Genomic DNA, 25,641 nt, shown 5'->3' on the forward strand with positions numbered 1-25,641 from the left:
TGTGATAAAATAATAGCTATAACATCATCACAGAACAAAATCTCTCAAACCTCTGGTAAACATCTTGACTGGTCAACATACTAAGTCAAACCTAAAACCCATGACAAAGTAAAATGTACATCACAAAAAGTGTAGTTCATAATTTTGTTTGGTTTTGAAAACATAAGATTTTGATTTACAAATAGGGTTCTAATTTTTTTGTTTACAAAGTGTCACAACTGCTAAGGTTTTCAAGTTCACAAGAATATCGAGATTCCTTATTTCTTTAAAAATCATTATCTTATAAGTTGAACCCTTTTCTAAAATTCTAAACATTATTAATATAATTCATCTTCCCAATTGAATGTATAATTTCCAAATTAAATATATATATCTTAATTAACAATTCCCAAAACTAGTTTTTTTAAAAATAAAATATTAATTTAAACTTTACAAATTACTAATTAATAACTAATAATAACAATTATTAATAATTATTAGTAATTAACATATACTAACTTATTAACATTTATAATTACTAATATTTAATAATTATAACTATTAATAAATTTTAATTTAATAATATTAATTATTAAATAAACATATATATAAAAACTAAATTAAAAAAAGACTAACCCTTACCTTGTCATTATAGCCCATAGGTTATACTCTTGCCATGGCAGCTTTGCTGACGCATCAACATGGTACTACCTATGATAGTACCTGCTGCTATGACAACATATTTGTTGTTTGATAGTACTTGGTGCTACGACAACATAGTCTACTGTGCAACAAGCTTTAAAAGCCCACCAACAACTTTGCAGCCATGAAGGAGAAGAGAAGAGGAGGGGGGTGGGGGGGGGGGGGGGGTTGGTAGCCCCCACTATATATATATAAAGAAAACAAAATACATGCCCCTACATATAGATTTCTTTTTTCATAATATAAATATCATAGTATATTTAATTATTATGGTAATTATATTATTAAATATATATATTTTTGATAAAATTTCCAACATAGATCTAGTAGGAAAGACAATTACAACTGATCGAATTCTTTAAATAAAATCTTGATTTTCTTTTCCAAACCCTACCCAAATTATACTTTTTTTCTAAGTTGATTCAATTAAAAATACACGATTTCTCAATCAAGGGTTTCAATTTACTTTTGTTCACAGACATTTTCAAAGAACAATAAATTTTAATTGAAACCCAAATTAAATTCTAAAAATAGATCCATACAAACACGAAGAGATAGAGAGATTTTAAAGAGGAAATTACTGCACAAAGCTCAACAAGATCCTACCTCGATTTGATGCTAACCATTCAAATGCTTAGAGCTCACAAGATATTCTTATTTTTTCAAAAACCCTCTTTCTTGAAAGTTGGCTCCTCCAAACCTGTGTGTGGAGAAATGAGCTTTGATTTCTTAATAAAGAGCCTTCTCCCTTTAAGGTTTCGATTTTGCAATCATGTGAACCTTTTTCTTTATTATTTATTTTATTTTAATTTCATGTGGAAAATTTTTGTATTTTAATTAAAATAAACTTTATTAAATTTATTTTCTCTCTCTTTTATTAAATCAAAGACGTCTTTAATAGTATATTTATTAATTTAACTAATAATATTATTTAGAGTTTACTATTAAAATGAAACTCTTAAATAAATTATTATTAAATTAAATAAATATAATTATGCCAAAATTAGAAATTTAATTAAACCTTTTAGATTTAATTCTTTTATTTAATTAATTTCTCAATCAATTAAATGTAATTGAAAATTGATTTTTGTTTATAAAAAATTTCGTTAAATTAAATCATTTAATATTCTCTTAATTTGATTTAATTATAACCAAAAATCACAATAGACCCACAATCTAAATCCAAAAATTGATAATAAAAATAGAGTACTAAATCAAACTCAAGGATCAAAAATCATGAATTCACGTCACTTGATGGATTTGGAAGGGTAAATAACTTAGATACTTGTCCTACTTTCTAGGACAATTAGCTTAGGGTTAGGATTTGGACTCAAGAACTATCTCCCCTCTTTAACCACTAAGATATTGTGATAGGGCACACTCATCTTGGCAATTCAGGGAAGTTGATGACAGGTACCTACAAACTGCATAAAAGCCGATCATGTACATATACACATAAATCTAAACTAAATAGGCAATGGTGGGGAGTGGTGCATCGTGTAGAACTCGACTAGTAAGTGACTGCAATTCCCTCTCTCAAGCATATAAAAAATCTCAAACATAAAGTAAAACATAAAAGTACACCATACATATGCAAGTATGGGGTAACCATAGAAATTGTATATAAATCATCCATCTAACCATCATCATGAAATAACTGAAATCACTATATAAATATACATGTATCATCATCGAAAGAATAATCATGAGCACATGAAATAACTGAGTATCAAGTAGCTCATCAAATAAATATAAACTGAGTATGAAATAACATCCAATCAAATTTGACAACCAAGTATCACTAATCATAAAATAAGCCTAAAAGATTTTGGCAATAAAACATGAAAAGTAAAGTAGGGGTGGGCATTACATTAACCATAGTTCTAATTTACTACTTAGGATTATGTTTCGTCACTTTGGTGAGTATTTTAAGAAATTTTTGACTAACAAGTCATTTTTCTATATGTTCTTGTGGTACTTAATCCTCATTACTATCATGTATTTTTTCTTATATGCTTGCTAGAGTAATTTCTACCTTATGGTCAAAGTCCATCTTGTTTTATTTCCTTTTGATTTCGAGATCTAGTCTTAAGTCTATTTATAATCTTTCGAGTAGGGAGAATGATGGATAAAAAATGAGAGTCAAATCTATGTTAGGATATAGACTCTTTATGGGTATTATAATAAGGATACATCACAAAGTAAAATCAAGTAACTCTAGATTTAAAAATAGAAATGTAGTAAAGAATTAATTGAGCTATGATGGGTAGACACAAGAAAAAGGATCAATAAAGTGTGATGAATAGGATATGATAAATGTAAAATCAAGGTACTCTAATAAAAGATGATGATGAGGATAAAAAACCTCAATTTATAAGGGAAAGACAACCAAATGATTGATCTAGAAGAAAGAGTAACTTGGGTTTATCTTGAATGATTTTGTAATGATGATTGGAGGTTATGACTAACTAGTAAAATTAAGCATGCACTAACTTGCAAAATGATGATTGAGAAATATTTGAGAAATATTAGAAAAAAAACAATAAGCCTAAAAGAATGGACCCTACTACAGTTTATCTTTTGGAGCAAAAATTTAGGAATATAGATAAAATGTTTAGGCCTTTTATGTAGGAATATAGACTAAATGTGTAGGCCTTGTGAACTCAAATGAATAGGAATAATGCTAGAGGCACATGACTAGTGAATATAAGCTAAAGGAAGAATGAGGAAATGTGAAAGACTAATAAAATTATATAGTTTTACCTAATTAATAAGCTAAACCAAGTCTAATTTGTTTGGTGTGATCTAATATAATAATAAAACAAATCAAATACAAAGACACAATGGTATTTAAGTATATATGAAAAGCTATGTGCATAAGGGTATGGTGAAGGATCCTCAAATCCTAAGTTTCTATAGATTTCAAACAATCAAATACAATTCAAACTCTTGTTACCTAGGATCAATAAAGGATTACAACTTAGTGTGGGCTAAAAAATGAATGAAATACTACTAACATGATCAATGCTTACGTGACTTTCATTTGAAGCAAGATAGGCATATTTATGGGCCTAAATATGATTTCCATTTTCTATCTCCTTAGGGTGGCTAAATAGGCCAAATCTAAGGATTTAAATATTGGCTAAGGGAGTTATGATAACTTGGACGTATGATTTACATCCTTTTTATTATATTGAGTAATGAATGAAAGGTTTAAGATGCTAATATAAGGTGTCTAATCATAATGCATAAGACTCACACCTATATATTTATGAGTGAAATATTTAAGCCTCTAAGAAACCATAACTAGGACGCTTACATCAAATTTTCCAATTGGTACTCTTGGAATAGGTCACATATTAGGCTCTAGCTTTCATATTTTTCATATATATAGTAGATCAAAGGAAAATACACTTTAGGTTATTCCCCTTCGAGTAGTTACTTTTCCATATGTAGGAATTTTAAAAAAGAGAAGAATATATTGTAACTTATCTTACACCTATGGTTTGTAGAAGGAAAGGGAAGAGGGTAATTTCATAATATCTTGGGATATTAACACAAACTAAGAAATTGCACCAAACATGCTAAATTCTTGTTTATTAACTTTTAACAATCTAATGTGAACTAAGCTAAAAAAAATTATTCTTTTTAATTCATTTTTAGTAACAAAGATTTGCATTAACCTAAAATTCGAAGCATATAAAATATGCATCCACTTTTCATTAGTAGTCTCAACTCCAAGTACTTGATGCACAAAAAAAAAGATGCACCACTTTGCAAGTCAACAAAGGTTAGCCCAAAATAATTCAAATTTGTAAGACATCATTCTCTAATAGTTGAATGAAAAAATATATGTGTAGCTCTACTTGTCAGATGGGCAGTTTTAGTGAAGTAAGCATGCAGGTCTAGTGAAAACAATAAAATGATAGAAAAAGAAAAAGAAAAGTGCAACAACATATCTTGTTTTCATGGGAATACAATACATAAGTAATACAATACTAATCAAAAGGGTAGAAACCCTAAATAAATAAATAAATAAAAAGATGGAAATATTTAGAATGTTTAACACATAAAACTAGGCAAAAAATGTGCATTTTTTGTGTTAAAAAATGAAAATTCAACTTGCAATTGACAAAATGACTAAAAAAAAGCAAATGACTAGTAAAAAGGCATAAGAGTCCCATTAGACATGCTAGAATGAAAATATTGAAGATGAACTACCTATTTGTAAATTTAATCAAATTATCCTAACCACATTCCCTTGATCTATCGGTTAATTGAAATAGAAGGATAAATTTGAGTGGTCGATTGAATATATTGACTTTTGGTAGTACATCATAATATGCATCGAATCTAGACATGTTTGGAGACATGAAGATGGGAAAGTCAAATGAAGAGACAATTGACATTAGTTGTATGCTTACAAATTTAGAGTTGATCCATTGAGTGGAAATGATTAGTTGAGATAGAAAGAATAGGATAATTAGTTAATTAAATAAATACAAGTGTTTATTTAATTGATAGTAGAAATAAGGTAGAAAATGGGTGATTAAACAAATAAATATTTATTTAACATCACATTAAAATCTAATAATGAATTAAATAAATAACTAATATTTTTTTCTCAAAGATTGGATTATATTATATTATATTTCTTTTTACTGGAGCTTTGAATTAAATTAGTCACATTTGGGGGACCCTATGCCCTTAGTGATGTCAAACTATCGTTACTATATTATTATCTTCTAATTTTTAAGTCATACAACATAGTTAACCTTGATATCATACAAATCAGAATTCACTCCTATCAAAACCCATACCATAGCCAATCAACAACATCACCTTATCTCTCCAATTTGATCTCCTTATCTCTTTATTATATTTGATTGCACATACGGGTGATCCCACAATAATGGGTTCCACTTTTTGACCAATTTTGACTCTGAAATCAATATTTTTGCAACAAACGTCACGTTCAAGTGACTATATCTCCAAAACTATAAATAATTTCAAGATGACATAAACTAGTGATTTTGAGTACTTTGTTCCTACTTTGTAACCATATTTTTTAATCTAATTTTTAAAAAAAATTTATGTCAATTTTTTTTATCTCCTCCAAAAAGTGGTACATAATAAAATTCAATATTTTAAAAAGTGACAGTCCGTTTGACACACATAACTTTTTTTCTAGAAATGATAATGAAATAATTCTTTATGCGTTGGATTTGTAGCATCAATATCCAGTGTCTGCATTTGGTTTGATTTATTTTTGTTGAATATTGTATAGTTTATGAAGTTTTGAAGTGACATGAACCGTAATTCAGACATACGTTCCGTTTGACACAGATAATTTGAAGTCAATTTATCATAAACCATTTTTTTTTTTTGAATAGAAAGGTATCTCAATAAGCCAGTGCCTCCATATTTTTCAAAATTTTTTAGACCTAATTTACTAATTTTCTCGAGGTGTCAAAGTCGGTTGATGTTCAATCGGTAATGAACCTATAATGAGTTAAACTCATATTTGAAAGTCTTAATGATTGAATTATGTAATAAAATTATAGTCGTTGGAAAGCTTGCTCCGAGAAGCACATTTTGACTTTTTTATTTTACAGTAGGATATCATTCTCCTACAATTATGGTAGTCAAAAGAGCAAAAAAAGAAGAAAAAAAGGTTAAATTTTTTGTGATTTTACATGTTCGTGCGAACATGGCGTTCGCGCGAACACGTTTACCATGTTTGCGTGAACATATATATCACATATGTTCGCACAAACATACGAAATATGTTCGCGCGAACATGATTAAAAAAAAAGTTTGCACGAACACAATAAGTGTGTTCGCGCGAACATATGGTAAACTCAATTTCTCATTTTGAATTATTTTTCATTTTTGTTCGTCCCACTAAAGTGGAACCCATTATTGCAGGTTCACCCATACCTTATCGCTTCCATCTATTTTTTTGCCAAAGATTCTCCTTATAACTCCTAAGTGTTGACTGGACAACAAACACATTAGTTAAATAGAAATACATAGGTACACATAAAATTATCTCACAATTAACCTCTATCATGAAAACCCTATAATAAATTACGACTATAGGCATCATCCCAAAATGGTAGACATTGTGGTAGTGGAGTTGGGAACAAGATGGGTTGAAAATATGAGTACCAAGACTGCACCATTTGAATCAAATAGAACAATAAACCATGAGCAACAAAGACCAAAAAAATTACTCATTGTACATAATACTAATGGACAAAATTTGTCTAGGGAAGGAAGAAGATGAAACAACATTTTGGCTTACCATCGAGTTGTGTGGTCAACCCAAAAGGGTTCAGAAGAACCTAGTGAGATTTGAACTAGATCATTGACCAAACACTAGGCCTCATGACTTGCCTATACACCAGCTTGACTACACACTAACCCTTAAAATGGTTTAGGTGAAATTGGTGAAATTTAAACTATAGTTGTTGTGTATTACTAGAATCATTGACCTAACACTATGCCTCATGATTCACTTGCACACCAATTGGACTACACTCTTTCCCTTGAAAGGGTTTGAGTGAACTTGGTGAGATTTGAACCAAAGTTGTTGTATACCATTGAGATCATTGGCCTAAAACTACACCTTAAACTCATTTGCACACTAGCTCGACTACACACTCACCCTTAGAAATATATACATATTTGTATGCAATAAAATATACCTAGAGGGATCAAGCACAAAAAAGACAAAGGTTAGTTAACAAGCATGCATATAGATTCAATTAGTATCAACTAATCGAAGCATTACAAATGGATGAAATTGGACACCCATTTGCAATTGAAAGTTCAGTCACAAGTTCAGATCCGTGATTTCTATTGCACATTTCAAGGTGAGTACTTTATCATTCATTTCAATTTTTAGTCTATACCTATTTCCGTATCTTAATTGGGTTGATTGCATATATTTAGCACCTAGACCTATCTTACACTTCTCATTTAATGAATTAGTTTCATTCCATATTTTATAATTACACATCTTTAATCAAATTTATATTTCATGAAAGAGGACTTGCATTCATACTTCCTTGATAAAATTTGAGTTTAGTATTGAGATTCCTTTATTCATTTGGGCTATCCTATTCTAACTTGGATTATATTAATAGCTATGTTTGGAAAAGCCCCTTTTATCTGTTATTGAATGTTAGCGCGAAGTGGAGGCCCTATCCTATTGAGCACTTCCATTTCACCACTGAATAATTATTACATGATAAAAATCATGAATAATTATTGTCATAACACACTGATAAGTACCATCGACATTCTTAAGGCTAAAAGGCATGACCTAATAACTGAATGTCCACCAAGGGTAGTAAATATTATTTTATGTTGGCCTTCTGCTATAATTATGATTTGATTATTTTATGTTGGTCTTCTGCTATAATTATGTATTGGAAAAATACTTTGAAGATTTCCTCCTCATCTTTGTCAGATGCATATTCATATTCATTAATACCATTAAAAAATAATAATAATTATCTAATATTAATTAACCCTATTCTTTAACATAATCAAATTATATAATATTAATATTAATAATAATTAAAAATTAATATTTTATACAAATATATCTCAAATATAATTACCCCACACACATATATAATCTATTAATCTAATCATGAGAACATGATCAACACAAATTACATAAGAACACCCTCTTGCCCACATTTTTTTTAAAAAGGAAAAGGACCTGACATTGCATATCTTCAAAGCCTCATCCTCACTACCTCAAACTCAAAAGTTGGGTATCTATGAAGCTTGAAGCCAAATTGTATTTGTCACTCTACTTGTCCCAATGTTCAGATCCTTATATACAACAATCTGTCATATTTCCTATATCCCATAACTTAAGGGCAGTCTAAAGCATCATGGAGATTTCACAGCAACATCTTAGTTCTTGTTTTTTTATCAATCCCACTTACCTATATCCTTGTAGCACACATTTCCCTAGACCTCTTTTTAGACCCCACCATTTGAAAAATGATTACATTGGTAATTGATAGGCTAAACTTGAATATAAAATGATAAGAAACTATCAAATGACTCTTAACATGCAGCCTACTAGTCCGAACATCTTCCGTAATATAGACTAGATGCATTCTGTTCGTCTTCTTCCTCATTCAATATTTATATTATATCATGTCAGTTCCTCCAATACATACATCTCTACTTTCCACCCATCTCTCTCCTGATGACTAAAATTTGGAAAAAAAAACACTTCGGTCTGTGTCCATTCAAATATAGATTTCATCAGCAAACAACTCTGATACAATTGAAAGACAATATGCTTCCAATTCTATATTCAAGTTCAAAAGAGAATCTGCTGAAGACAAAGGGGAGAAAATATGATAATAATAATAATAACAACAACGTGAGATATTCCAGATGACGTGGGTTTGCTGTCGTTGGTTTATTTATTTTGGATGTCAGCTATAAAGCAACAGTAAAAGTAAATAGCAGAGAGTAAGATCCTATTTGTATTAGTATTGGGAAAGGGAAGATTGGTAATTGTGGACATTTAAAAAAGATTGGAAGCTCATTATTAGAGTTAACTTATTCCTGAAATTCGAGGAGTTTTAGTTGAGGATTATTGGAAGAATACATTCGTGTATGGAGGATATAACATGCGGGCGTTCCTTACCCATACTTGTGCCTCATACTCGAGCAATTATATTCTATGTACTAGTCTTCAATCATATTAGCATTTTATGTAATAATTTTTATTTTTGTGAGATTTGTAAATTGTATCAAGAAGGCTCATTATCTACCAATAGTATATGTGAGAATTCGGCCCAATCAATCCTCTAATTTGCATATTTCAACATAAAAGTAGCGTGTGGAGTCTTGGATAAGTGGAGTCCAAAGGACTCATCCATTAATTTGTGTTCTATTTACTAGCTTATTGTTATAATGGAAATATTGTATTGAATTTTTAAATTGGACGTAGTGTATTGTGTGTTTTTTCTTGCATTCTTAGTTTTGTGATTGTTAATTTTATCTTCATTTTTAATCAACAATTGGTATCAGAGTTCAGTAAAGAAGTCAATTAAGAAATTGTAAAAAATTCTGATGAGATGGAAGCGAATTGAAAAAGTCTTAATGCATAATTTTGGAATATGAAAGATGATATCATTATTGATTCAAAGAGACATCTCAATTCTCATTGGAATGCAAAGCCAAAAAGACAACTGTGATGGTTGCCAAAGAGTGGGAAAAACTGGACAAGAAAGTGAGACCAATCATTTGCCTGATGAGAGCCATTTATGACCCATTTAATACCATATTTTAATCCATCTCACACTTTCCTACTTACTTCCCTATTCCATTTCTATCCCATTTCATTCCATTTTACCATTATAATGTTGCATATAGTTTAACATAAATAAGCAGTATTCAATAATGTTTTAGCATTAAATTTTGGAGAATTCATTATTGATTGCTTATACTAGTATGTTCATATATTTCATACATTGAGAGAACATCCATAGTGAATTTACATGCCAGCAAATGGAAACAAACGTGGTCAACCATGAACCTGTTTTTCTGCCATGAATAGTATATAATGAATGTATAAAAGCAAAAGAAATATCTTATAAGATATTCTTAAATATCATGTGGACAGCAAGTAAACTCCGGTCAAAGATCATTTGCCATTGCTGTAAATAACATAGCTGATTAGTATAGGAAAATGAAATAAGTTTCATAGTTTCACGTGGCAATAAATCTTATTCCTCCAAAACTATTTCAAAAATGTATTGGATATTGGAGGAACGCTGAAAATGAGTTTTCTATTCTTGGCATCAAACTAATTTCTGTTGTATTGTTAACACTGCCTATTATTTGAGTGGTGCAGTTTATTAAAATGACTATATAAAAGGTCATAACTGCAGTAATGTAATATATAAGATTGGAATACACAAATTTCTATGAAAGAAACTATTGTACACAGGTCTGAATGACATCATTGCATTGAAATAAATAAAGATATCAGTTTGTGCATATTTGCAATAGTGTAGACATAGGATTTTCTCTATCCACCATGCAAGCCAAGAGTAAGGGCCCACTCCATTGTGAAACACGGTGATGCATTTCATTAGTGTGTTATTCTATTTTGTATGAATTTATATTTCTTGCTCAAATTATCATCACAACATATTTTCATGTTTTAGTGAGTTTTAGATTAGTAATTCATTAATTATAATATAATATAGAAATAATTTCATTACTATTTTATCTATAAATTATTGTCATTATTATTTTTATTTTAGGAAGATAGTTTTGTTTTTGATCTTTGTAGCATCAAGAAGTGACAGTTCCTATCACTACAATCATTTTGATTTCCTATAGATTTAGTTTTGAGTGTTTTTAGCTGTATTCATAAATCCTCATCTCACAACTATCATCCCTTGATGGCATATTGCTCAGACACCTTTTGCAAGCTTACGCTCTCAAATTGACACGTATAGACTAGCCAAACTTCATCATAAAATTGTTAATTGTTTTGTTATTATTTGCCCCAGTGTTGGCCTATCATTTTGGCACTGTTGCTAGGGAAAGGTGTCAAAGGCATGTTAGTTTGCTAATTTGAGTTAGGAACAATGCATTAGGATGAATATTTTTGCAATTGCTAGCCTTGCTTAAGTAACTAATCTTAATTTGCATTGCATAAATCATATAGATGCATTGCTTTAGAGTTTGCAAGTAGGACTTAGAAATTAGATTCATTAGTTGCTTTAGAAGTTAATTAAATTTTACATTATCATAAGTTGTTGTGAGTTATTGGTAAAAATGAGAAAATTTTCAAGAAAAATGTTTAAAATAATGCATTCTCAAGGTTGTTCAAGTACATCAATTTTGGGTAAAAATTGCTTTAGAAATGCAAAATTTGAAGGGATCACAAGAGGCAAAATGTGCTTGGCATTGGGGGTGCTACCCCTTGACCGCGTCTTGTACTGCGAGAGCACACCTTGGGTGCTGCCCTAGGACCCCACAGACCCCACTGGTGGTTGCCGCCCCCAAACCCCCGCTTTCAAATTTAAAAACAAATGAAGAAATTGGTGGAGAAATCATGCTGACCAAAGGTGAGATTTTAATACCTAATGAATGCATCTTAAACAATATTGATCTCCCATTATCATAGGTATGCAAGAATTCTATCTCTATATTTGAACATGAACAAATCATTGATGAATTCCTAGAGAAATGTGATTTTAAGGATGAACATTTAACCACTTGTTGTTCTAATTGCTACAGGAAAGATGAACAATGCATATACTTGAATAACCAAGTGCACATGGTGAATGAGGTACAAGCTATTTGTAAGTCTTACCATGATAAGGGGGAAAGTGGACAAGTTTTTCTTGTAACTAATAAACAATTTCAAACTCAAAATCGAGAAGATCAAGGTATGTATTCTGTTGGTAACATGTATTGTCATTATGTGCAAAGCCAACATATTTCTTCAAAACATACTTCTCCACCTAATATGCACAATGAATGTAATCATGCATGCTCACAACAACCCATATATCCCTCTTATATTCCACCATATCCATCCTTACCACCTTTATTCCACCCATCCTACTTATTCCTGTTTACTTTATCTCCTTCATGCTTCTTACTATATTCATCATCTCATTTAAATCATATTCTACCCACTTCTCCATATCCACCAAAGACAACTATATTGCCTCATGCAATACTTCATAATAAGGTGGTTGGAAACACATACAATATTTAGCTTTCATGGATCCCTTTACCATACAATGATGTGCTTGAAATTGATAAATCAACATTGGAATACATTGATGCACTTAAGGAATGGGATTTTGGTTTAATTAAGTTAGAAGAACAATATTATTTATTGAAATATAATCAACTTTGTTCTTCTTTTCTACTTAGTGGATTCCAAATACCTACAAATGAGCCCATACTTAAAATTGCATTGATTTTAATTAATGGACTCATGAGTATAAGTGTTAATATCAATCATGCACCAAGTAATTTTAAGCCATATGCATTCCATACTACACAAAAATGCTGCCAAATCCTCCAATATCTATATTTTATTTCTCTTGTACTTATACATATTGATATTTGGAGGCCTATGGTTGAAATTTACATCCCTCATATACTTGTTGAGTTGGGACTGATAATTGATTATGCACAATCATATGGGATTCTATGCATTAATGGCCAAAATGTTAAAACTAGATGATCATTATTGCTCATTGATTCTTTTCATTGTCCTAAGATGACCAAATACACTATCGATGATTCATCTATGTAGCAGGGATCAAAGTATTACTATCTATATATATTTTTATTCTTGGTTCTTATATATCCAACTGATCATTCATTGATTACATGTGTTGATTTCTTGATTCCTTGGATGATTTGAATTCCCTATACTTTTATAACCTACAGTTAAATTGGGAATACATCCATTGAATTATTGGAATATTTGATTTATCTATTATTTAATAAGGCTCACAAAATTCTAAAGATGTGTTATTCTCTTTGGGGTACCTAATTTCTTTGGTTGTGCTAATGATTTCTTGACCTTGTAGCATGAAGTTAAGTTGGGGGGAATCACTCCAATCTTGTGGTTCTTGGATGGTTTCCAATCAAGCTTCATTGGTTGTTTTGTTGGTCCTTTTACAAACCTCCACATGTGGCATCTCAACAATTCAAGGTATGTGCTCTAGTGTTAAATTTACATCGCTAGTATATGAACACAAGAGTTTATTTGTATATCAGGTATCTATTCATAGTAATAACTCTATCTATCATTTGTAAAACTAAATAAACTACTTAATGATAGAGCTATTGAATGGATGATATTTCTTTACTATGCTTGATATGCTTGGTTTTGAGAATATGATTACAGGTCTCTTGTTGTGGTGTGATGATCTTAGAAACAATACCAATTGATGATTCTTTTCTACATAAGAATTGCATAACACTCCACGTTTCTTTGTTAACATTGTGTGGGCTTGCTAACTATATGGTGCATATCCACTTCATTGGTGCTTCACTATTCAAGATCACATGCAAGTTTTGGCATAGGGTATTCACCACTTTGAGATGAGATTTCCTTTCTTTGGTGATTGATCACATGGAGGAAAATATGCAACATGGTCTATGAGATCCATGATTATTCAATAATACATCTGATGATACTTTGAGTGCAATGCTAGCTACTACACTCCTTCCTTGAGTTGTGTCTCTCAGGAGTTCTATGGACACATTCATGACTACTATTGATTTTCACTCCATACTCGTGTATTTGGTATTGAAGGTGTGTTACTCACAACTTTCCATTTTCCTACAATGGATATTTCACAAGCTTCACAAGAATAGGGTTTCATATCTTCAAGAGATGCCATCTTATTCTGTCAGCATAGAAAAAATATGAGAATCATCATCCTTGTGAGTAATACTCTTACCCAAGTGTCCCAGTATGGTGTGGAGCTCTCTAGTCAGTTTTTAGATTGAGTGGTCTAAGATACATAGATCAAAAATGTTTGTAGTGTAGTGGTTTGTGGTTTCAGTTTTGATGAGGTTATTCTTGGTGATCGTTTCAAGTTCCATATGCAATCAAGTCTCAACAATGCCTTCTACATGGTCATGGTCAAAATCAAGCTTTGGATGGTATCATTTTTCATCATCCATGCCACAATTTCATTTCTTTGGTCATTCTATGGAGTTATTGAAAAATTGAAAAAAATAAAAAAAATGAAAAAAGAAAAAAGAAAAGAAAAGAAGAAAAAAAAGATTCAACAATGAAAACCTTCAGGCATTGTTGTCCAGTTAATATTTGAAAACCGATTTCTAGCAGATGTTAATTGCAAAATAAATTCTTAGTGGTGAAAACTATTTTTACAGTGCCATTAAGCGGTGAGTGATTGAAAATTGGCTTGCCAATGGTCACTTGTCATTATCAAAATGTGAAAAATGAAATTAAAAAAATGATGAAAAAAATGAAAAATGTAATAATTGGTGTTCTTTTCAGGAACATTCATGGGCTTAAGTGGTTCTTTTCATTCTTGGCACTTCCTGTCACTCACTCCTACAACTTTGCTCCTCTTCAATGTGATCCTCAAATCTTTGATCACCTATAGTCTAAGTTGCCTATTCAGTTGAGGTGTTTTCAATTAATGATGGTGGCCCCTCCAATTGCAGTCACTCTCCTAGTTTTCTGGTTGCTTCTAGTGGTATTCTCTTTGCTTCTTTTAGTCAGATGGTGGTCTTTTATGGTGTTGCAGTGCCATTTTGGATGCCTTTATTTGTTCATTGTTGATTGCTTCATTGCTTTTGGTGGCGACAATTGTTGAGTTACTCTATGTTCTCACCTTGGTCTTTCTACCCATGCATGTTGGTAAAACAATCAAATTTTTTTTCCTTATTTTCTCTCTTTACTTTATTTATATTTCTTATTATGTTAATCACTATGCAACATCCCTCTTTATCATCTCCTTGTTTTCCATGGACGGTCAACCTTTAAGTTAGAGGGAGGCATGTCATCCTATTATCTTCCATCCATCACCCTTAATAATTCCCTCACACTATCCATCATATCCATCATACAAAAGCCTTTGTTTTGTCTCTCATCTCTCTTGTCTCACCCATTTAAACTCCCCTTGTGAAAATTGAGATACATTTCTCCCATATGAATCCTTTTGAACCATGATGCTAAAAAAAATTAAAATGAAAAGAAAAGAAAAGGGAAAAAAAGGAGAAAAGAGAAGTTGAAAGTGATATCCCTATTGAAAAAATAATAATAATAACAAAGCTTTTCATGTGAAGCAAACAAAGGGATTTGTGTTTATATATGAGTTATCATGGTTTAAGGAGGAGACAAAGCTAAAATCCATAAACCTGAAGTGCTTTTAGTTAAAACTAAAAACCTCATGATCATAATGATTGCATGAGGACGTGCAATAAGCTAAGTTGGGAGGAATGATGAGAGCCATTTATGACCCATTTAATAACATATTTGAATCCATCTCACACACTTTCCTACTTACTTCCCTATTCCATTTCTATCCCATTTCATTCCATTTTACCATAATAATGTTGCATATAGGGGTATGTGCAGGATCATGGTGTGCCAAAAAGTGGTGAGGTGAAAAAAATAGAGTTTGAAGACGTCTAAAAGCGCTTCAAAATCTGCTTTGACTTTTTTTCACCTATCTAAGTACCAAACTTGGAAAGTAAGTCCCAACCATTATCGGATATCCAATTCAATATCGGATACTCGATATTATTAGATATCCGATATTACATCAGATATCCGATATAGGATTGGATACCCAATAACACGCACAAATATATAGAAATATATATGAAATAATTAATTAGTTATTCCATTAAATAATTATAAAATAATAAATGTATATTATATTATTTATGAAGATTAATATTTATATATTTTAAAAAATTATTCACAAATATTAATACAAGTAAAATATAATATAATAGTATAGTATAATATAATAATATAATATAATATAATTTAGTATAATATAATAGTATAATATAATATAATATAATATAATATAATATAATATTATAATATGATATAATATAATAGTATAATATATTATACTATAATATAATATTTTTATAATAATATAATAATTATATTATAATATAATAATATTATTATATTATAATAGTATAATATATTATATAATAGTATAATATAATAGTATAATATAATAATATTATATTATAATAGTATAATATATTATATAATATAATATAATAATAATAATAATAATATAATATAATAATAATATTATTATATTATAATAGTATAATATATTATATAATATAATAATAATATTATTATATTATAATAGTATAATATATAATATAATATAATAATATAATAGTATAATATAATATAATACATTACCTAATATATAGCATTATAATATAAAATATAATATATAGTAATGTAATATAATATATATAAAATAAAATAAAATATAATATAATATAATATAATAATATAATATAATAGTAATATATTATAATATAAAATATAATATATTGTAATATACTACTTGACTCGCAAGTGTTTCAAATCGTGGGGTGACGTGGCAATATTAGATATCTGAAATCTGCTAGTTGTTATAAAAACCCACAGAGCCCGCGAGCTCATTGTTACAGTGTTTTATTATGTTTGCACTTGGATATCGGATACGACATTAGATATACGATATCAAGTTTTTTTTTTTGTTTTTTAATCAATTTTAATATAAATTCAATAGATTTTATCATGAATTTGTTAGTTTTAGTTAAATTTAGGATTTTTTTGATGGAAATTGTTAAAATTAAGGTTTTTTTAATATATATTATGTTTTGCAAATTAATATATATTTTGCAAATTAATAAGAATGGCTAATCAAAATGATGACACTGAGGCAAAGAATAAATTTTAACATGAATTTGTTAGTTTTAGTTAAATTTAGGGATTTTTTGATGAAAATTGTTAAAATTAAGGTTTTTTTAATATATATTATGTTTTGCAAATTAATATATATTTTGCAAATTAATAAGAATGGCTAATCAAAATGATGACACTGAGGCAAAGAATAATATTCCTCGTAACCCCCCACCAAATGATCTAGTGCCCCTGCAAAACCATCCACCAAATGATCCCTTACCCCCTCAAAACCCTCCTCGAATCGAGGATTTGATAAGTGAAAATCTCACCTAATTGAGGACTTTGCAAAGAACATATAATAATGTACCCGCATTGGCTCCTATGTTATCCACATTAAATACCATAGTGGATAACATTCAAACCCTTACCAACCAACAAAATGCTGCTCTTCGGTGGCGTGATGAAATGCATAAGATGTTGACGATGACTTGGACTATGATGAGGTTGCAACCCTCAATGTAACTAAAGAGGATTTGGTTAGCCTTTTTGCAAACCCAAAAACAAGTATACCAGTCAATAAAAAAATCCAAACTATCAATTAAATGGTGCACAAATGACGCCATACGTGCAAAATTTGGAGATCATTGGTGGATGGTTTTTGATATCCCTCCACATAGCAATTTAGAGGTCCCATTTTATTTCTTTAGAAAATTATATGTAGAATTTGTGTTGAAACTCAAAGTGAACTATTGGAGCATGAAGACCAACATGGGTGTAGGACTAGGAGCTCCTCAGGATAGACCCTCTTCCCAGTGGAATAAAAATGGCACTTTTGTCTGCCCTACTGATATCTCCCCCTCTCCTCGAGTGCAACATCCTGATATTATGGCAGAGGCTAGCTCTCAGACCATCAGAGCCATTCATAGGTTGAGTAACCTGTTGATATCTCAGGCTAGGTCAATCCTGCCTCTCTATGTTGATGATGCTAGCGTCAGTTCATCATCGGCTAGCTCATCAAACATTTGTGTGCCTCACACTTGCATTACATGTAAGAATATTTGCCTGGGTCCCATAAGTGATCTTCCTAAGTATCATTTTGTATTAGACAAGGATACACTAGACACACGTGCAAAGGCTATAGACCCTGAAGAGAGAGAGCAAAGGAATACAGAGGCATGGACTCCTTCGGTGTTGTTACATGTATACATTTTTTTGTTATGACATATGCGATTTAAAGTCAATTTTTATAATAGGGTAATTTTAATTTTCAAGCCATACTGACTTATACATGTATGTAATCTTCATTCATGTTTAGTTGATGATTGAGGAGGAGCTCAAATAGATTGATGACCTTAGGGACATATTACAATCATTTATATGGGTCGAAAGGGGCCATAGGATGACCTATGCCCCCTTTTGACACATTCCATGATGACACATGTCTCTAGAGGTCCTAGGACCCCTAGAGACATATTATAATCATTCATATGGGTCGAATGGGGCCATAGGATGACCTATGAACCCTTTTGACACATTTCATGATGACATATGTCTCTAGGGGTCCTAGGATCCCTAGGGACATATTAGAATCATTTATATGGGTCGAAAGAGGCCATAGGATTACCTATGACCCCTTTCGACACATTTTATTACAACATCTGTCACTAGGGGTCCTAAGACCCCTAGGGACATATTACAATTATTTATATGGGTCAAAAGGGGCCATAGGATTACGTATGACCTCTTTCAACACATTTTATTATAACATATGTCCCTAGGGGTCCTAGAAACCCTAGGGACATATCACAATTGTTTATATGAGTCAAAAGGGGCCATAGGATGACCTATGACCCCTTTCGACACATTCCATTATGACATATGTCTCTAGGGGTCTTAGGACCCCTAGAGATATATTAGAATCGTTTATATGGGTTGAAAGGGGCCATAGGATGACCTATGACAACTTTTGACACATTCCTTGATGACATATGTCTCTAAGGGTCTTAGGACCCCTAGGGACATATTAGAATAGTTTATATGGGTCGAAAGGGGCCATAGGATGACCTATGACCCCTTTCAACACATTCCATGATGACATATGTCTCTAGGGGTCCTAGGACCCCTAGGGACAAATCATACTCATTTATATGGGTCGAAAGGGGCCATAGGATGACTTATGACCCCTTTCGACACATTCCATAATGACATAAGTCTCTAGCATTCCTAGGACCCCTAGGGACATATTACAATCATTTATATGAGTCGAAAGAGAACATAGGATGACTTATGCCCCCTTTCGACACATTCCATGATGACATATGTCTCTAGGGGTCCTAGAACCCCTATGGACATATTATAATTGTTCATATGGGTCAAAAGGGGCTAGAGGATGACCTATGACCCCTTTTGACACATTCCATAATGACATATGTCTCTAGGGGTCCTAGGACCTCTAGGGACATATTAGACTCATTTATATAGGTCAAAAGGGGCCATAGGATTACCTATGCCCCCTTTCGACACATTTTATTACAACATATGTCGCTAGGGGATGTATTACAATCATTTATATGGGTTGAAAGGGGCCATAGGATTACCTATGACCCCTTTTGACACATTTTATTACAACATATGTCCCTTGGAGTCCTAGGAACCCTAGGGACATATTACAATCATTTATATGGATCGAAAGGGGCTATAGGATGGCCTATGACCCCTTTTGACACATTTTATTACAACATATGTCTCTATGGGTCTTAGGACCCCTGAGGACATATTAGAATCATTTATATGGGTTGAAAGGGGCCATAGGATGACCTATGACCTCTTTCGACACATTCCATGACCACATATGTCTCTAGGGGTCCTAGGACCCTAGGGACATATTAGAATCATTTATATGGGTCGAAAGGGGCCATAGGATTACCTATAACCCTTTTCGACACATTTTATTACAACATATGTCGCTAGTGGTCCCAAGATCCCTAGGGATGTATTACAATTGTTTATATGGGTCGAAAGGGGCCATAGGATGACCTATGACCCCTTTCGACATATTTTATTACAACATGTCTTTAGGGGTCTTAGGACCCCTAGGGACATATTAGAATCATTTATATGGGTAAAAAAGGGCCATAGGATGACCTATGACCCCGTTCGACACATTTTATTGCAACATGTCTTTAGGGGTCCTATGACCCCTACAGACATATTAAAATCGTTTATATGAGTTGAAAGGGGCCATAGGATGACCTATGACCCCTTTCGACACATTCTATGACGACATATGTCGCTAGGGGTCCCAGGACCCCTAGGGACATATTAGAATGGTTTATATGGGTCGAAAGGGGCCATAGGATGACCTATGATCCCTTTCGACACATTCCATGAAGGCATATGTCTCTAGGGGTCCTAGGACCCCTATGGACATATTATAATTATTTATATGGGTTCAAAGGGGCCATAGGATGACCTATTACCCCTTTCAACACATTCCATGACGACATATGTCTCTAGGGGTCCTAAGACCTCTAAGGACATATTAAAATCATCTATATGGGTCAAAAGGGGCCATAGGGTGACCTATGACCCCTTTCGACACATTTATTACAACATATGTCGTTATGGGTCTTAGAACCCATAGGAACATATTAGAATCATTTATATGGGTTGAAAGGGGCCATAGGATGCCCTATGACCCCTTTCGACACATTTCATGATGACATATGTTGCTAAGGGTCCTAAGACTCTTAGGGACATATTAGAATCATTTATATGAGTCGAAAGGGGCCATAGGATGACCTATGACCCCTTTCGATATATTCCATAACAACATATGTCTTTAAAGATCTTAGGACCCCTAGGGACACATTAGAATCATTTATATGGGTTGAAAGGGGCCATAGGACGACCTAGACCCCTTTTGACACATTTCATGATGACATATGCCTTTAGAGATTCTAAGACCCCTACGAACATATTACAATTGTTAATATGGATCAAAAGGGGCCATAGGATGACCTATGACCCATTTCGACACATTTTATTACAATATATATCGCTAGGGGTCTTAGGACCCCTAGGGACATATTACAATTGTTTATATGGGTCGAAAGGGGCTATAGGATGACCTATGACCCCTTTCAACACATTTTATTACAACATATGTCCCTAGGCATCCTAGGACCCCTAGGGACATATTACAATCATTTACATGGATCAAAAGGGGCCATAGGATGACTTATGACCCCTTTTGAAATTTTTTATTACAACATATGTCTTTAGGGCTCCTAAGACCCCTAGGGACATATTAGAATTATTTAGATGGGTCGAAAGGGGCCATAAGATGACCTATGACCCCTTTTGACACATTCCAATATGACATGTCTTTAAGGGTCTTAGGATCCCTAGGGACATATTATAATTATTCATATGGGTCGAAAGGGGCCATAGGATGACCTATGACCCCTTTTGACACATTCCATGATGACATATGTCTCTAGGAGTCCTAGGACCCCTAGGTACATATTAGAATCATTTATATGGGTTAAAAGGGACCATAGGATTGCTTATGATCTCTTTCGATATATTTTATTATAACATATGTCACTAAGGGTCCTACGACCCTTAAGGATGTATTACAATTATTTATATGAGTTAAAAGGGGTCATAGGTAATCCTATGACCCCTTTCAACACATTTTATTATAACATATGTCCCTAGGGGTCCTAGGAACCCTAGGGACATATTACAATTGTTTATTTGGTTCAAAAGGGGCCATAGGATGACCTATGACCCCTTTCGACACATTTTATTACAACATATGTCTCTAGGGGTCTTAAGACCCCTAGGCACATATTAGAATCATTTATATGAGTTGAAAGGAGCCATAGGGTGACCTATGACCCCTTTCAACACATTCCATAATGACATATGTCGCTAGGGGTCTTAGGACCCCTAAGGACATTTTATAATAATTTATATGGGTCGGAAGGGGCCATAGGATGACCTATGACCCCTTTCGACACATTCCATGATGACATGTGTCTTTATGGATCCTAGGACTCCTAAGGACATGTGATAATCGTTTATATGGGTCGAAAGGTCATAGAATGACCTATGATCTCATTCGACACATTCCATGATGACATATGACACTAGGGGCCTTTGGACCTCTAGAGACATATTAGAATTGTTTATATGAGTCAAAAGGGACCATATGATGACATATGATCCCTTTTGACACATTCCATGATGACATATGTCTCAAGGGGTCCTAGGACCCCTAGGGACATATTACAATCATTTATATGGGTTAAAAGGGGCCATAAGATTACCTATGACCTATTTTAACAAATTTTATTACAACATATGTCTCTAGGGGGACATATTAGAACCATTTATATGGGTGGAAAGGGGCCATAGGATGACCTATGACACCTTTCAACACATTCTATGATGATATATGTTTTTAGGGGTCCTAGGGTCCTTATGGACATATTATAATCATCTATATTGGGTCGAAAGGGGCCATAGGATGACCAATGATCCCTTTCGATACATTCCATGATGACATATGTCTCTAACGGTCTTAGGACCCCTAGAGACATATTACAATTGTTTATATGGGTCGAAAGGAGCCATAGGATGACCTATGACCCCTTTCGACACATTTTATTACAACATATGTTCTTAGGGGTCCTAGAAATCTTAGGGACATATCACAATCATTTATATGTGTCAAAAGGGGCCATAAGATGACCTATGATCCCTTTCGACACATTCTGTGATGAAATATGTCTTTAGGGGTCTTAGGACCCCTAGAGATATATTAGAATTGTTTATATGGGTCGAAAGTGGCCATAAGATGATCTATGACCACTTTCGACACATTCCATGATAACATATGTCTCTACGGGTGTTAGGACCCCTAGGGACATATTAGAATCATTTATATGGGTCGGAAGGGGCCATAGGATGACCTATGACTTTTTTTGACACGTTCTATGATGACATATGTCTCTAGGAGTCCTAGGACCCCTAGGGACAAATCATAATCATTTATATGGGTTGAAAGGGGCCATAAGATGATATATGACCCCTTTCGACACATTCAATGATGACATAAGTCTCTAAAGTTTTTAAGACCCTTAGGGACATATTACAATCGTTTATATGGGTCGAAAGGGGCCATAAGATGACCTATGCCACCTTTCAACACATTCCATGATGGCATATGTATCTAGGGGTCCTAGGACCCCTAGAGACATATTATAATCTTTCATATGCGTCAAAAGGGGCCATAGGATGACCTATGACTCTTTTTGACACATTCCATGATGACATATGTCGTTAGGGGTCCTAGGACCTCTAGGGACATATTAGAATCATTTATATGAGTCAAAAGGGGCCATAAGATTACCTATGACCCCTTTCAACACATTTTATTACAACATAGGTCGTTAGGGGTCCTAGGACCCCTAGGGACGTATTACAATCGTTTATATGGGTTGAAAGGGGCTATAGGATTACCTATGACCCCTTTTGACACATTTTATTACAAAATATGTTCCTAGGAGTCCTAGGAACCCTAGGGACATATTAAAATCATTTATATGAGTTGAAAGAGGCCATAGGATGACCTATGACTGCTTTCGACACATTTTATTACAACATATGTCTCTACAGGTCTTAGGACCCCTAAGGACATATTAAAATTATTTATATGGGTCAAAAGGGGCCATAGGATGACCTATGACCCCTTCCAACACATTCCATGACAACATATGTCTCTAGGAGTCCTAGGACCGCTAGGGACATATTAGAATAATTTATATGGGTTGAAAGGAGGCATATGATTACCTATGACCCCTTTCGACACATTTTATTACAACATATGTCGCTAGGGGTCTTAAGACCCTTAGAGACATATTATAATTGTTTATATGGGTCGAAAGGGGCCATAGGATGACCTATGATCCCTTTCGACATATTTTATTACAACATATGTCTTTAGGGGTCTTAGGGCCCTTAGGGACATATTAGAATCATTTATATGGATCAAAAGGGGCCATGGGATGACCTATGATCCCTTTCGACACTTTTTTTACAAAATATGTCTCTAGGGATCCTAGGGCCCTTAGGGACATATTATAATCATTTATATGGTTCGAAAAGGGCCATAGGATGACCTATAACCCTTTTCGACAGATTCTATGATGAAATAATTCGCTAGGGGTCTTAGGACCCCTAGGGACATATTATAATCATTTATATGGGTCAAAAGGGGCTATTGGATGACCTATGACCCGTTTCGACACATTACATGACAACATATGTCTCTAGGGGTCCTAGGACCCCTATGAACATATTATAATTATTTATATGGGTTGAAAGGGGCCATAAGATAACTTATGACCCTTTTCAACACATTCCATGACGACATGTCTCTAGGGGTCCTAAGACCTCTAGGGTCATATTACAATCATCTATATGGATCGAAAGAGGCCATAAGATGACCTATGACTCCTTTCGACACATTTTATTACAACATGTCGCTAGGGGTCCTAGGACCCCTAGGGACATATTAGAATCATTTATATGGGTTGAAAGAGGCCATAAGATGACCTATGACCCCTTTCGACACATTCCATGACGACATATGTTGCTAGGGGTCCTAGGACCCCTAAGGACATATTAGAATCATTTATATGGGTCAAAAGGGGTCATAGGATGACTTATGACCTCTTTCGATACGTTCCATGACCACATATGTTGCTAGGGGTCCTAAGATCCCCAGGGACATATTAGAATCATTTATATGGGTTGAAAGGGGCCATAAGATGACCTATGACCCCTTTCGACACATTCCATGATGAGATATGCCTTTAAGGATCTTAAGACCTCTAGGGACATTACAAGCGTTAATATGGATCAAAAGGGTCCATAAGATGACTTATGAACCCTTTTGACACATTTTATTACAACATATGTCGCTAGGAGTTCTAAGATCCCTAGGGACATATTACAATTATTTATATGGGTTGAAAGGGGCCATAGGATGACCTATGACTCCTTTCAACACATTTTATTACAATATATGTCCCTGGGCATCCTAGGACCCCTAAGGACATATTGCAATCATTTATATGGGTGAAAAGGGGCTATAGGATGACCTATGACCCCTTTTGACACATTTTATTACAACATATGTCTCTAGGGGTCTCATGACTCCTATGGACATATTAGAATTGTTTATATAGGTCAAAAGGGGCCATAGGATGACCTATGACCCCTTTCAACACATTGCATTATGACATATGTCACTAGGGGTCCTAGGACCTCTAGGAACATATTATAATTATTCATATGGGTCAAAATGGGCCATAGGATGACCTATGACCCCTTTCGACATATTCTATAATGACATATGTCTCTAGGGGTCCTAGAACCCCTAGGCACATATTAGAATCATTTATATGGGTCGAAAGGGGCCATAAGATCGCTTATGACCCCTTTCG

The sequence above is a fragment of the Cupressus sempervirens genome, chromosome 11 (genome assembly GCF_028749045.1).
Source record: "Cupressus sempervirens isolate cs-2001-9-10 chromosome 11, ASM2874904v1, whole genome shotgun sequence".
In the NCBI taxonomy this organism is placed as follows: Eukaryota; Viridiplantae; Streptophyta; class Pinopsida; order Cupressales; family Cupressaceae; genus Cupressus; species Cupressus sempervirens.